Source organism: Fukomys damarensis, unplaced genomic scaffold (genome assembly GCF_012274545.1).
Source record: "Fukomys damarensis isolate Sample0158 unplaced genomic scaffold, DMR_v1.0_HiC HiC_scaffold_20, whole genome shotgun sequence".
NCBI classification, from domain to species: Eukaryota; Metazoa; Chordata; class Mammalia; order Rodentia; family Bathyergidae; genus Fukomys; species Fukomys damarensis.
Window position 1 is genome coordinate 4,884,440 of NW_022900932.1, and position 10,165 is coordinate 4,894,604.

The 10,165-nt window shown below is 55.2% G+C and overlaps 1 pseudogene; it reads right to left on the reverse strand.

The window, feature by feature from the left end:
* Positions 1-5,778: 5,778 nt before the first annotated feature.
* On the reverse strand, positions 5,779-8,177 carry LOC104872604 (annotated as a pseudogene).
* Positions 8,178-10,165: the final 1,988 nt, after the last annotated feature.

Below are 10,165 nucleotides of genomic sequence, written 5' to 3' on the forward strand. Positions count from 1 at the left end.
CTACAGGCTCCCACCACCTTTTCCTGTGTGACAAGGAGCCCCAGGCACCCCCGTGACAGCATGGGTCTCTCCGTAGGAAGCAGGCACGTGACTCCCTTGTTGTTGTTGATGTTTTGCGGTGCTGGGGATGGAACCCAGGGCCTTGCCACGCTAGGTGAGCGCCCTGTCACGGAGCTGTATCCCCGCCCCGGTGGCTCCTTTCCCAGGCTCTGCAAGGCAGTGAGGGCTTGCGGGGATCATGTGTATCCGTCTCTGTGGGTCCCTGCAGCACTGTGTGTCTATACGGCATGCGCCTGTCCACTCAGCAGCAGCTTCAGTCTGGTACGAAGCACTCGGCAGCTCCCTTGCCCGGCCTGGAGCCTGTAACTTCCCAGCATCCACATCCCAGGCCCTGGCTCCTGACTTCCGCACCCTCCATTCCTTCCTACCTGAGCCCTGGAGCGGCACTGCAGTCAACAGGCTGGCATAGAACCCAGGCGGAGGCAGCAGAGGAGAGATTCCCAGAGGTCACTGGGCGGAGGCCCTGGGAACAGAGCGGACAGGCCACAGAGTCCAGTGGTGACCGCTGCCTCCCGTCCAGGGCAAGGTATTGACTTTCGGCAGGCAGTTGATTTATACCCTGAGCTTCAACATAGTCATCTTCGATACAAGGGCAATCATAACTATGTTACAGGGTTGTCATGAGGCTGTGAGAAGCCCCGGGTCTAGTTTGGGACACCAAGTCACTAAATTATAACAATGTAGTCAGGGCTAAACTGACCCCAGCACTCGCACACAAGTTGGCCTATGCAGTGCTGAGCCCTTTACAAGCCACATGAGGTGGCTTCTCTTATAATACCCATTTTACAGTGGAGAACATTGAGCCACAAACATGACGCACAGCTGGGATGGGAACCCAGGCAGTCACCCAAGCACGGGGAGACAGGGCAGTGCAGGAATAATTTGGCCTAGATGGGCAGAGACAGAGGACAGAAAAGTCCAGGAAGCCCCTTCTGGCATGAGCGTTTGGGAGGGGGGTGGAGCCAAGGCCTGGCTGGGCCCCAGCCCAGTCCCCACCCGAGATGGAGGTGGGTGGGGTCTCCTGGCGTCAGGAGAGGCTGGCTCGCTGAGCATCCCCCTTTGAGTCTCCTTATCCCCCACAAGAGGTCGTTTTGCTACTCCTCAGTTCTCCCATCACCAAAGCAACAATAAGCCCCATCTTTATGGCCCTGGGCAGACACACTGAGCTGGTTAGGGATGCTCCCTCGCCTGGCGTTTGCCCAGCATCTAAGAGGTGGCCGGGCCCCTATTCTCACTGCTCCGTCGCAGAGCTGAGTATCTTCTTTCCTTTTTAATAGTTCCACTCCAGGAGCTGAGTCCCCTAATCTCTTCTCCAATCTTTGGTTACAACACCTTATTAATTCCACAGCCACGTGGTTTGTAAAAGGTTTCCTGAGAGTGTTGGCTGTGACGACTCCATCCAGGGTGGCATCAGGGGATTGTATCCCTTTCAGAGACAACCTGAAGAAGTGTGGGAAGTGTGTGGGCCACTTTTCCATGGCTGGAACAAAGTACCTGACATCCTCAACCTGAAACAGGAAGGGTTGATTTGGGCTCATGGTCTCTGAGGGTTCAGTCCATGGTCGGCTCGCTCCATGGAAGAGATATCATGGCGGAAGGGCCTGGTGGCCAAAGCTGCTCACCTCATGGCGGCCAGAAAGCAGAGATGGAAAGAGCCAGACCAAGAGGGAGGGCCGGGGACGAGAGTACACCCTTCCAGGTCACATCCCTCATTTTCTACCTCCTCCAGTTAGGCTCCACTTCCTAACAGCACAATTCAGCCACAAACTCATCGATGGATGAACCCACTGTTCAGTCTGTAATCTGATCACTCTCTAAAAGAATAATAGGCCTCACCTCCCAGGGTGGTTGCAGGGACACATGATTTTCTGCAAGCCCATCGCTCTCTGGGGTGGCAAACCCTGGTCTGGAAAGGTGCAGTGACTTCCCCTGAAGGGCAGCAAGCCAGGGGCTGTGTGGGACAGAGCCCCACATGGGTGACAGACGGTAGCAGCTAGGATTGCAGTCCCACCTCACAAGGTGGCTCCCCTCTCTGGGTCTCAGTTTCCCTATCTGTAAAATCGGTGAAGGTACTAGTTGGATTTCTAGGGCCCCGATTCTATATCTGAGTGGTACAGCTGGGGCTTAAATCACAGATCTGTAACGGTGGTGGGGACCACAACCCCAGCCCATGGGAACTGGTGGTCCTAGAGCTGCCTGTGACCCACAGACTCATTTTGTTGGTCTTGTTTGAATTTCCATTTGAATGTGTTGGCGTGGGCTGCTGCCTGGCTGCTCCTTGGATGCTGATCTGGGGCAGACTTGCATCTTTTGAAAATTAGTAAAACTGTTATTGTTGTTATGGATAAAGGCACTGATCTCTTCCGCTGTGTCAGACACAGTTCCGAGCCCATTCACGTCCACAAACTCACTGAACCCTCACAATCTGTCTCTATACAGGCACTTTACAGACAGGAGCACGAGGCCAGGGCTGTTAAGTGACTTGCCTGGTGACCCTCCACAGGTCCCGGGCCTAGGGACAGAGCCCTACTCTGCTCAAACTGGTAAAACAGAGTCTCCTGACTCAATGTTCAGGGCTCTTTGCCTGCAACTGTGCCCAGGCTGGTTGAGGCTGTGTCACCAGGGTGCCAGTGGCGAAACTGCCCCCTTCCTGTTCAACGCCCGCTCACCAAATGGGGCCCAGGGCAGGCATTAACTTGGGGAGCTCACTCTGGGATGGCCCATTGGAGGAGAGGGTAAGAGGAAGAAGAGGTACCCCCCACATCCATGCTCTCTTTCCACCAGACGACGACCCCGTCCCAGTCTGGGGCTGGCTACATCCTGAGGGCTGCACACAATCAAAACAGCAGGTTAAAGGTGAAAACCCACAGCATTTCCCCACAATTCCCTCTGCCTCGGGGAAGGAGGTGCATGTGTTCACGTGAGCTTTCAAGTTTCTGGGAATGAAAATGAGACACTTCCGTGGCTCTTCCTCTGCCCTGGAGACTTCAGTGCAAAGTGCTGTGATTGGCCTTGCCTTCTCTGGCTTCCCCTCCAAGAAGTCATTAAATGCATTATTTTATGTGAAATGGAAGCATGCATCCAATGTTGCAGCCTCTGACACCATCCTACTTATTCTCGCAATTTTTGGAGCTGGCAAGCTGCATTAGTTTCCGCCTGACCCCATCCTACTTATTCTCGCAATTTTTGGAGCTGGCAAGCTGCATTTCGTGGAAAGCAGGGGTCAGGGAGCCACCCTAGGGGGCCCTGGGCGTTGCGTGAGGTTGGCATTTGTGGGTTCTGCAGCCACACATTGGGGACCGTAGCAGAGATAGAGGGACTGAGGTTCCTGGGCTGGGCAGGGCTGGGCCAAGCTCCTAGGTGACCAGATGGAGGACGGGAAATGAGGGGTTGGCCTTGTTCTCCGGCAGGAGGACCCCTCTCTGAGTCATCCACAGAGCAAGGAACTGAAGTGACTCCAGAGACCCCTCCCTCTTCATTCTCCACATCAAATTTCTTTCTAGTCTTGCTGGGTTGATTTGCTAAACAGCCCCAAATCCATCTGCTTTTACTCCCTAGCCACCAGGTCCTATCACAGCAGGAGGATGGGGCCGGCTGGTGACGAGGTCTGCAGCGTGGGACTGAGGTCTGCATCTGACTCTGCTGCTGCTTGTTTGGTGACCTTGGACTGGGGTTGCCAGGTATACAGGAAATCAAAAATGCAGGATGATGCCTGTTGGAATTTAATAAGCAACATTTGGGATCTATTCATCCTTATAAAAATTCTTTGCACATCTGAAATTCAAATTTAACTGCTCATTCTGTATTTTATCTGGCAACCTTACCTTGGACGGGTTCCTTAACTTCTCTGTCACCGAGTCTCTGAAATGGGGGTTATTAGAGCACTTTACCTGTGCTTCTGAGGGCTGGCGGAGTTGAACAGGTGAACCACTGAGAACGGGGTGAACCTACCCATCTCACTCAGTTAGTGCCTTAGCAAGTGCTTTGTATGTGGAACGCCCTGAGAATGTAGCTGATGTCTCATTGCGGCTGTATCCCCCCCAACTTCAGCAGAGACAGCAAACCGGCAACATGAGGAACGGAGGTGAGTCCTAAGAGGCACTTCCTGCAGGGAGGACCAGCCACATCCCCACCCCCGCGGCCCTGCGGGTGACCGGAAGCGCTAAGCCGCGGCCCATGACCTGTGTTTTGGGGAGAAAGCTGGTGGGCTGCTGCACACAGACAATGACACGCTCTCCAGGATACTGAGGACAGACGCACGGTGGCTATGCCAACCGCACGGACGAATCACACGAACACCGCCAGGTCGGCTGAGAGAAGCCAGACGGGAGAGAACACACAACGTGTGATTCTGTTCATCGAGTTCAGGAAGAGGCAAAACGAAACCATGTCATGGAGGAAACACACCCGCGTGTAAAGGGAGGTGGGGAGGTGTTGCCTGGCACCTCTGGGGGAGGAGGAGAGGAAGGGTCCTGGGTGCCCTCAGGTTTGCCCGGAAATAATCTGCTACACGCATGTTTTGGTGCATGGCCTTTCCTGGGCTCGAGATTGAAGTGGGAGGGAAAAGCCCAAGCATCAATGTTGCCTGGCACCTCTGGGGGAGGAGGAGGAGGAAGGGTCCTGGGTGCCCTCAGGTTTGCCCGGAAATAATCTGCTACACACATGTTTTGGTGCATGGCCTTTCCTGGGCTCGAGATTGAAGTGGGAGGGAAAAGCCCAAGCATCCCCAGGTTCACCCCCTTCCTGGCCAGGGCCTGCAGTTCTGCCTGCTTAGAGAGGCCTTGGGAGGATGGGAAGGGCAGGAAGCTGACCTCTCCTCGGCCCCCACAGTTAGTGAACCAGGCCAGAAAACAAGATGGTGCTGTGGACCTGGGCCTCCGGCCTGGGTCAGACTTGTTAAGATTCCTCCTGGCTTTGCCCTTGGGGTCCATCTACCTGTGCAGGAGTGAGGGAGGAAGTGGGGGAGCAGAGTGTGAGGACCCGGGGCCCCAGAGCAGGTCTGTGTTCCAACCGTGCCTCAGGACCCTGTCCGTCCTGTTCCCCAGGAGCGGACGTGAGTGGAGCTGAGGGTCACCGCAGGGGCGGGGGGCACTTTCCCTTCTCCCCCGCCCTGTGTCCGAGGATCCTGACCCTCACCCCGTCCTGCGGGTGCAGCCCCCAGCCCCCAGCCCCCGTGTCCCTCCAGCCTGTGCCAGCAGCTGGTCTCCTGCCCGTCTGCACCTTAATTCCTGCGTGAGTGACATTTAAGGACGCCTCTTCATGGAGCTGTAACAATTTACAAGGAGGGCGCGGAGGGCTGTTCTGGGCTTGCGGGAGGGGAGCGGTCGCCCTTTATCATCTGCCGCAGCGAGGGGCCAAGTGATGCATGGCCGCTCATTAAAGCCCTGAGGAGGACGCGGGGAAGTAAAACATTTTAGCAGGGGCTCACTTCTCAGTCCTGCATCCTGCCAGGAGAGCCGGGTCGACTGAGCGTGGAGGCTGGGAGGTCTTTAAATGGCTTATTTACATCAGGCCCTCGGGCAGCACAGTCCAGGCGGGGAAACCCTGCAGACCCCAGGGCCGGGCTCATTCCCCACCTGGCTGCTCAGAACGGGCACCCAGAACCAACGCATCCCACCCTTCATCTTCCCCAGGGCCCTTGGCCGCCGGGCGCTGAACCCAGAGTGGACAGTTTCCAGTGGGGACAGGAAAGCCAGACGAGGCCCGTGGGAAGGAAGCTCACAGAACAGGGCCTGGGGCAGAGGTGTAAAAGGGGGAGGGGGAGGTGGGCAGGCCGCCTCACTTACTCCTTCCCACCGGAGTCAGCCTGGAGAGCGCACAGAGGAGCTACCCTGGGCCCTGGCAATGCCAGGTTAACTCCTGGCTTCACCTCTTTACCAGCACGGCCCTTCTGCCTCCCATGTATAAAAGGGAGCTGACCTTTTCCAGTTCTCAACCGTTATTGTGAAGTCTAAAATAAATCACATTTCATAAGAGATCTAGTCCAGAATAGCTATCCATGGCATGGAGTGGGGGGCTGAGAAGCAACTGCCCAGACAAGAACCCTGGTTTTTTTATTTTTTCTTCTTGGTTTTATGAGACAGGGTCTTGCTATGCAGTCCAGGCTGGCCTCAGACTTGCGGCGATCCTCCTGCCTCAGCCTCCCAAGTGCTGGGATCACAGGCGTGCACCACCACCCTCAGCGCAGAAACCCTGTGTTTTATTTATGTAATTTTTTTAGTAGGCAGAAAAGAGTTTAATCACATACATGGCATTTCCAGACCCTTTGCTTTTACCGTCATGGACAGTATATCCTGAGCAGAATGGATGGCAATGGAAACATGGGGGTCTTCATCTTCTTACGAAGAGGGGACAAGTAGCATCTTGAAGATGTGCTTTGCAGAAGGTGGTTGATGTGCTGATCGAGTTCATCTTGGTTTTCTTGATTACAGGTGTCTTCCAAATATCCTCCCAGATCTGAGTCACTGTCAGGACTGAAGCTCCCTTCCCTGGTGTCATTGAACAACTTCTCATCACAGCCTGGGATCCGGGAAAGTAAGTGTAGAGTGGTGTGGTGAGGAATCCCAACAGGTTCCCTAATTTTACTCTAGTGCCTCCAAAATATCTATCCTCTGGTTTTTGAATTGCAGAAAGAACTGCTGAACCAACGTCCAAGCCTTCACGTGTCAGCCTGGTGCGTGTAATGGGGAAAGTGCGCGTGGGTCTGCCTGTCGTCATCTTCACAGGCGTGGATAGGCCAGCTTGAGCCTCAACATCTCCACAGTCATTTCCTCTCCAGGGCCAAGTAGAATCAGTTTCACCAGTGGTAAGGAATCCCTCTGCCAACAGCGAGCTGAGGATGTACAAGGACTGGCCCACAGATGGCGAAGCTTCCCTGGGGGAACTCTGTCCACTGTGTGTGCATTGTTTTGGGGGAGGGGGGACCGGGGATCAAACTCGGGTCCTTGCACTTGTGAGGCAGGCGGTGGCACTGCTGAGCTAAGTCCCTGGCTGTGTGTGGATTTTTGTATTCTTCACCCACCTTGTCAGGTGGGACAGCATCGAGTCCTGGCACCAAGTGCATCCTGTTCTGGCCTCTCATTAACATTTCCCCCAGGGCCTCTCAGTATTCTGGGACCTGAACAGGATCCACACTGAAGACTCCATCAGTGATGAAGTAAGGTCCAGAACCCAGGCCATACACGTTCAATGTTTTCAAAGAGCTTGAGTTCAACAGGTTCATAATGTCATCGGTTTGGGCCCTCTCTTGGGGTTTTATCACCATCCCGGAGGAAGCAACAGCCTCCATAATGTCCCTGGAGCTTGGAAATAATTCCACTTTTGGTCACATTCACAAGGTTTGCCTCCGTCTTCTACTGCAAAGGCTGGGAAAGAAATGACAGAAAGAAGTCGGTGTCTGTCTTGTCACGCGTTGATGCTCTTGGTAGCATAGAAAACAGAATAGACTAGCAGTGTTCAACCTCATCAGGCAGGATGTTGGTCATGGACTTGGGTCCTCCAGAAACTCCAAAAAGGTCCAGTTCATCAGTTGCCTCCAGCGCTGCCTTGGCCATTCCCACAGAGCTGGCATTCAATTCTGCAAGGCCTTGACTTGTCTTATCACCACGTTCCCACATTAAACAGTCAGCAACTCTACAGGCAGCCTCTCTGTGAAAGATGAGATTCTGCATGAAGGCTGTCAAGTGTGAAGATGATACATAAGCTGAAAGAGGTAGTGACCCAGGAAGCTGGTTTTTGCTTGGCCCCGAGGCAGTCATCTGAACCAGGAATTGGAGGAACAGGGAGGTGGCATCCACCTGGAGGCAGCCCCACTGGTCATCACCCACCACGGTGCTGCATGTGGCAGTGTTGCAGTACTTGGCGTGCAGGCTATCCTTGGCACTCTGAGTTTGCTCGAACTTTCCCACTTTGTCCACCTGCAGCATCATGCACTGGGGGAGGCCTTGCATTAGCCTCACCATGTTCTGTTCCAACTCATAGGCCTTGGCCTTGTGTCTGTCATGGTCAGCATTCTTCCGGTAGGCCATGCCCGGGCCCCACACAGCCAGGATGCTGTAGATGTTGTCCTGCACCCAGGCATCTTTCTGTTCATGGCTGGCTGACATAGCCCTGTGATGGAGTTAGTTTGTAGAGGTTCCAGTCCATCATTGGCTGCTCCAAAGCAGGATGGCACGGCCGAGCGGCAATCACAGAGGAGAAACAGTTCATGGCAGGCAGAAGGCAGCAAGCAGCAAGCAGCAAGCAGTGAATGACAATCGCAACCTCGTGTTTTAGGCATCTAAGTGAGGCTGCATTTCTAGTTCTCAGCAGTGGAAGGTGCACAGGGTGTTGGATGCCACTTGTGGGAAGGATCAAGCACTGGTCACTCCGGGAACACCCCGGGTATCCAGAGAGGATGCTGTGACATGAAGCCCAGCCACAGTTTGGGAGAAGTCACCTCCTGAGGAATGGAATTTTTCTTTGCCTCCATCTTGGCAGCAATGAAGGCCCCAGAGAGAGAGGATAACAAATTGGATAAAAATCTCTCATGGCAGAGTCACTTTTCTTGGCTGAGACAACCTTGCCCTGAATCATTCTGATGAACTTGGACCAGCACTCATCACCTTGAAGTTTTTCATAGAGTAAACTCCTAGCCTGGTCTGGAGTCTCTCCCCTCCCAGCTGAGGCCTCAGCTACAATTATGCTTGAGAGGTGCTGTGAAGTGAATCTGGAACACCCATCTACCTCCCATCAGCTACCTGAGCACAGGTGAGTGATTCAACTGGGGGTTCAAAGCCCAAGCACTCAAGGAGGGACCAGGCACAACCTGGGAGTCACCAAAAGGGCACATGGGGCTGGGGCTGCATGATGTTGGGGAGCAGGCAGGTGAAAGAGAGAGCTGTGGGCCAAGTGCTCCAGACAGTGGAATAGTGAGCACAAAGGCCAGAGGGGAACCCTGGGTCTGAGGCTCAGGAATGGCAGGAGGGAGGAGATGGGGCGTGTGTTAGTCAGCTCTCCATCGCTATAACAAATACCCGCAGTATGCCAACTTATAAAGAGGAAAGTTTCATTGACTCATGCATTTTGCACCTGTGGTGGCCCAGGACATCATGGTGGAGGCACACGGGAGGGGAGGCCTGTTCCCCTCCTGGTGGCGGAAAACAAAGAGAAGGGGTGGGTGCCACCAGCACAAGCAGGTACTGCATTCTCCCCTCCTTTGGTCCCCTCCACGCTGTCATCTCACCCCAGGCAGAGCAGAGGGGGCGCCCCGGCAGCTGGGGAGGCATTACTGCTCAGACTCGGGCAGCCACGGCCAACACCATGGAGTGGGCACGAGACATCTCCAAGGAAACCCTGCCTGAGGCCCGAGCTTCCAGCCAAGCCTCAAATCCCTGCCCCTGGCCTGAAAGGGGCCGCACGCACCCGGACGCATCCCCATCTCCACCGCGTGCAGCAGTCTTTTCTGTCTCTTGGCTCCTTGCCCTCTGCTTTCGTCCCTGTTGCCCAGCCCGTGTCTGTTTCCCCTGATTTCTGCTGCTCCCTGTCTCCGTCACTATCTCTGCTGATCTCCCTCCGCCTGTGTCACCGGCTGTGTTTCTCCCCTGACTCCTTGGGTCCTGGCCCGTCACTCCGCAGCTGAGGCCCTCTGTTGCATTGACCGGTCGTCCCTTTCCCCTCGGGGCCGCGCACCCCCGTCCCTCCAGCCCGGGGCGTGGAGCGGCAGCCCCTCGCGTGTGCGGCCGACTCACACGCGTGACCTCTCCAAGCCGTCGATCAGTCACGGAGAGGAGAGAGGGAGGGGCAGGAGCACGGAGCTTGAGGGGAGCGGTTGGGGTGGCAACGTGATGTAGCGCTGAATAAATACGCAGCTGTCCCTTTTACCTCTTCTTGGCAGGAGGGAGAGGCTCGGGAGAACGGGCTCAGAGGGGAGATGGATGGAGGGGCCCAGAGGGACCGGGGGACTGGGGACACGCAGACAGAGCCTGAAACCAAAGTGGACACGTCCCCATGACCTCTGACTCCCAGCAGGGGCCTTCTGACCCTGACAGCTGGGGACAGGGAGCTGATAGGAATGTGGGGCACAAAGGCTACGAGAAGGGCAGCGTGTGGGCACTGGCGGCATTCT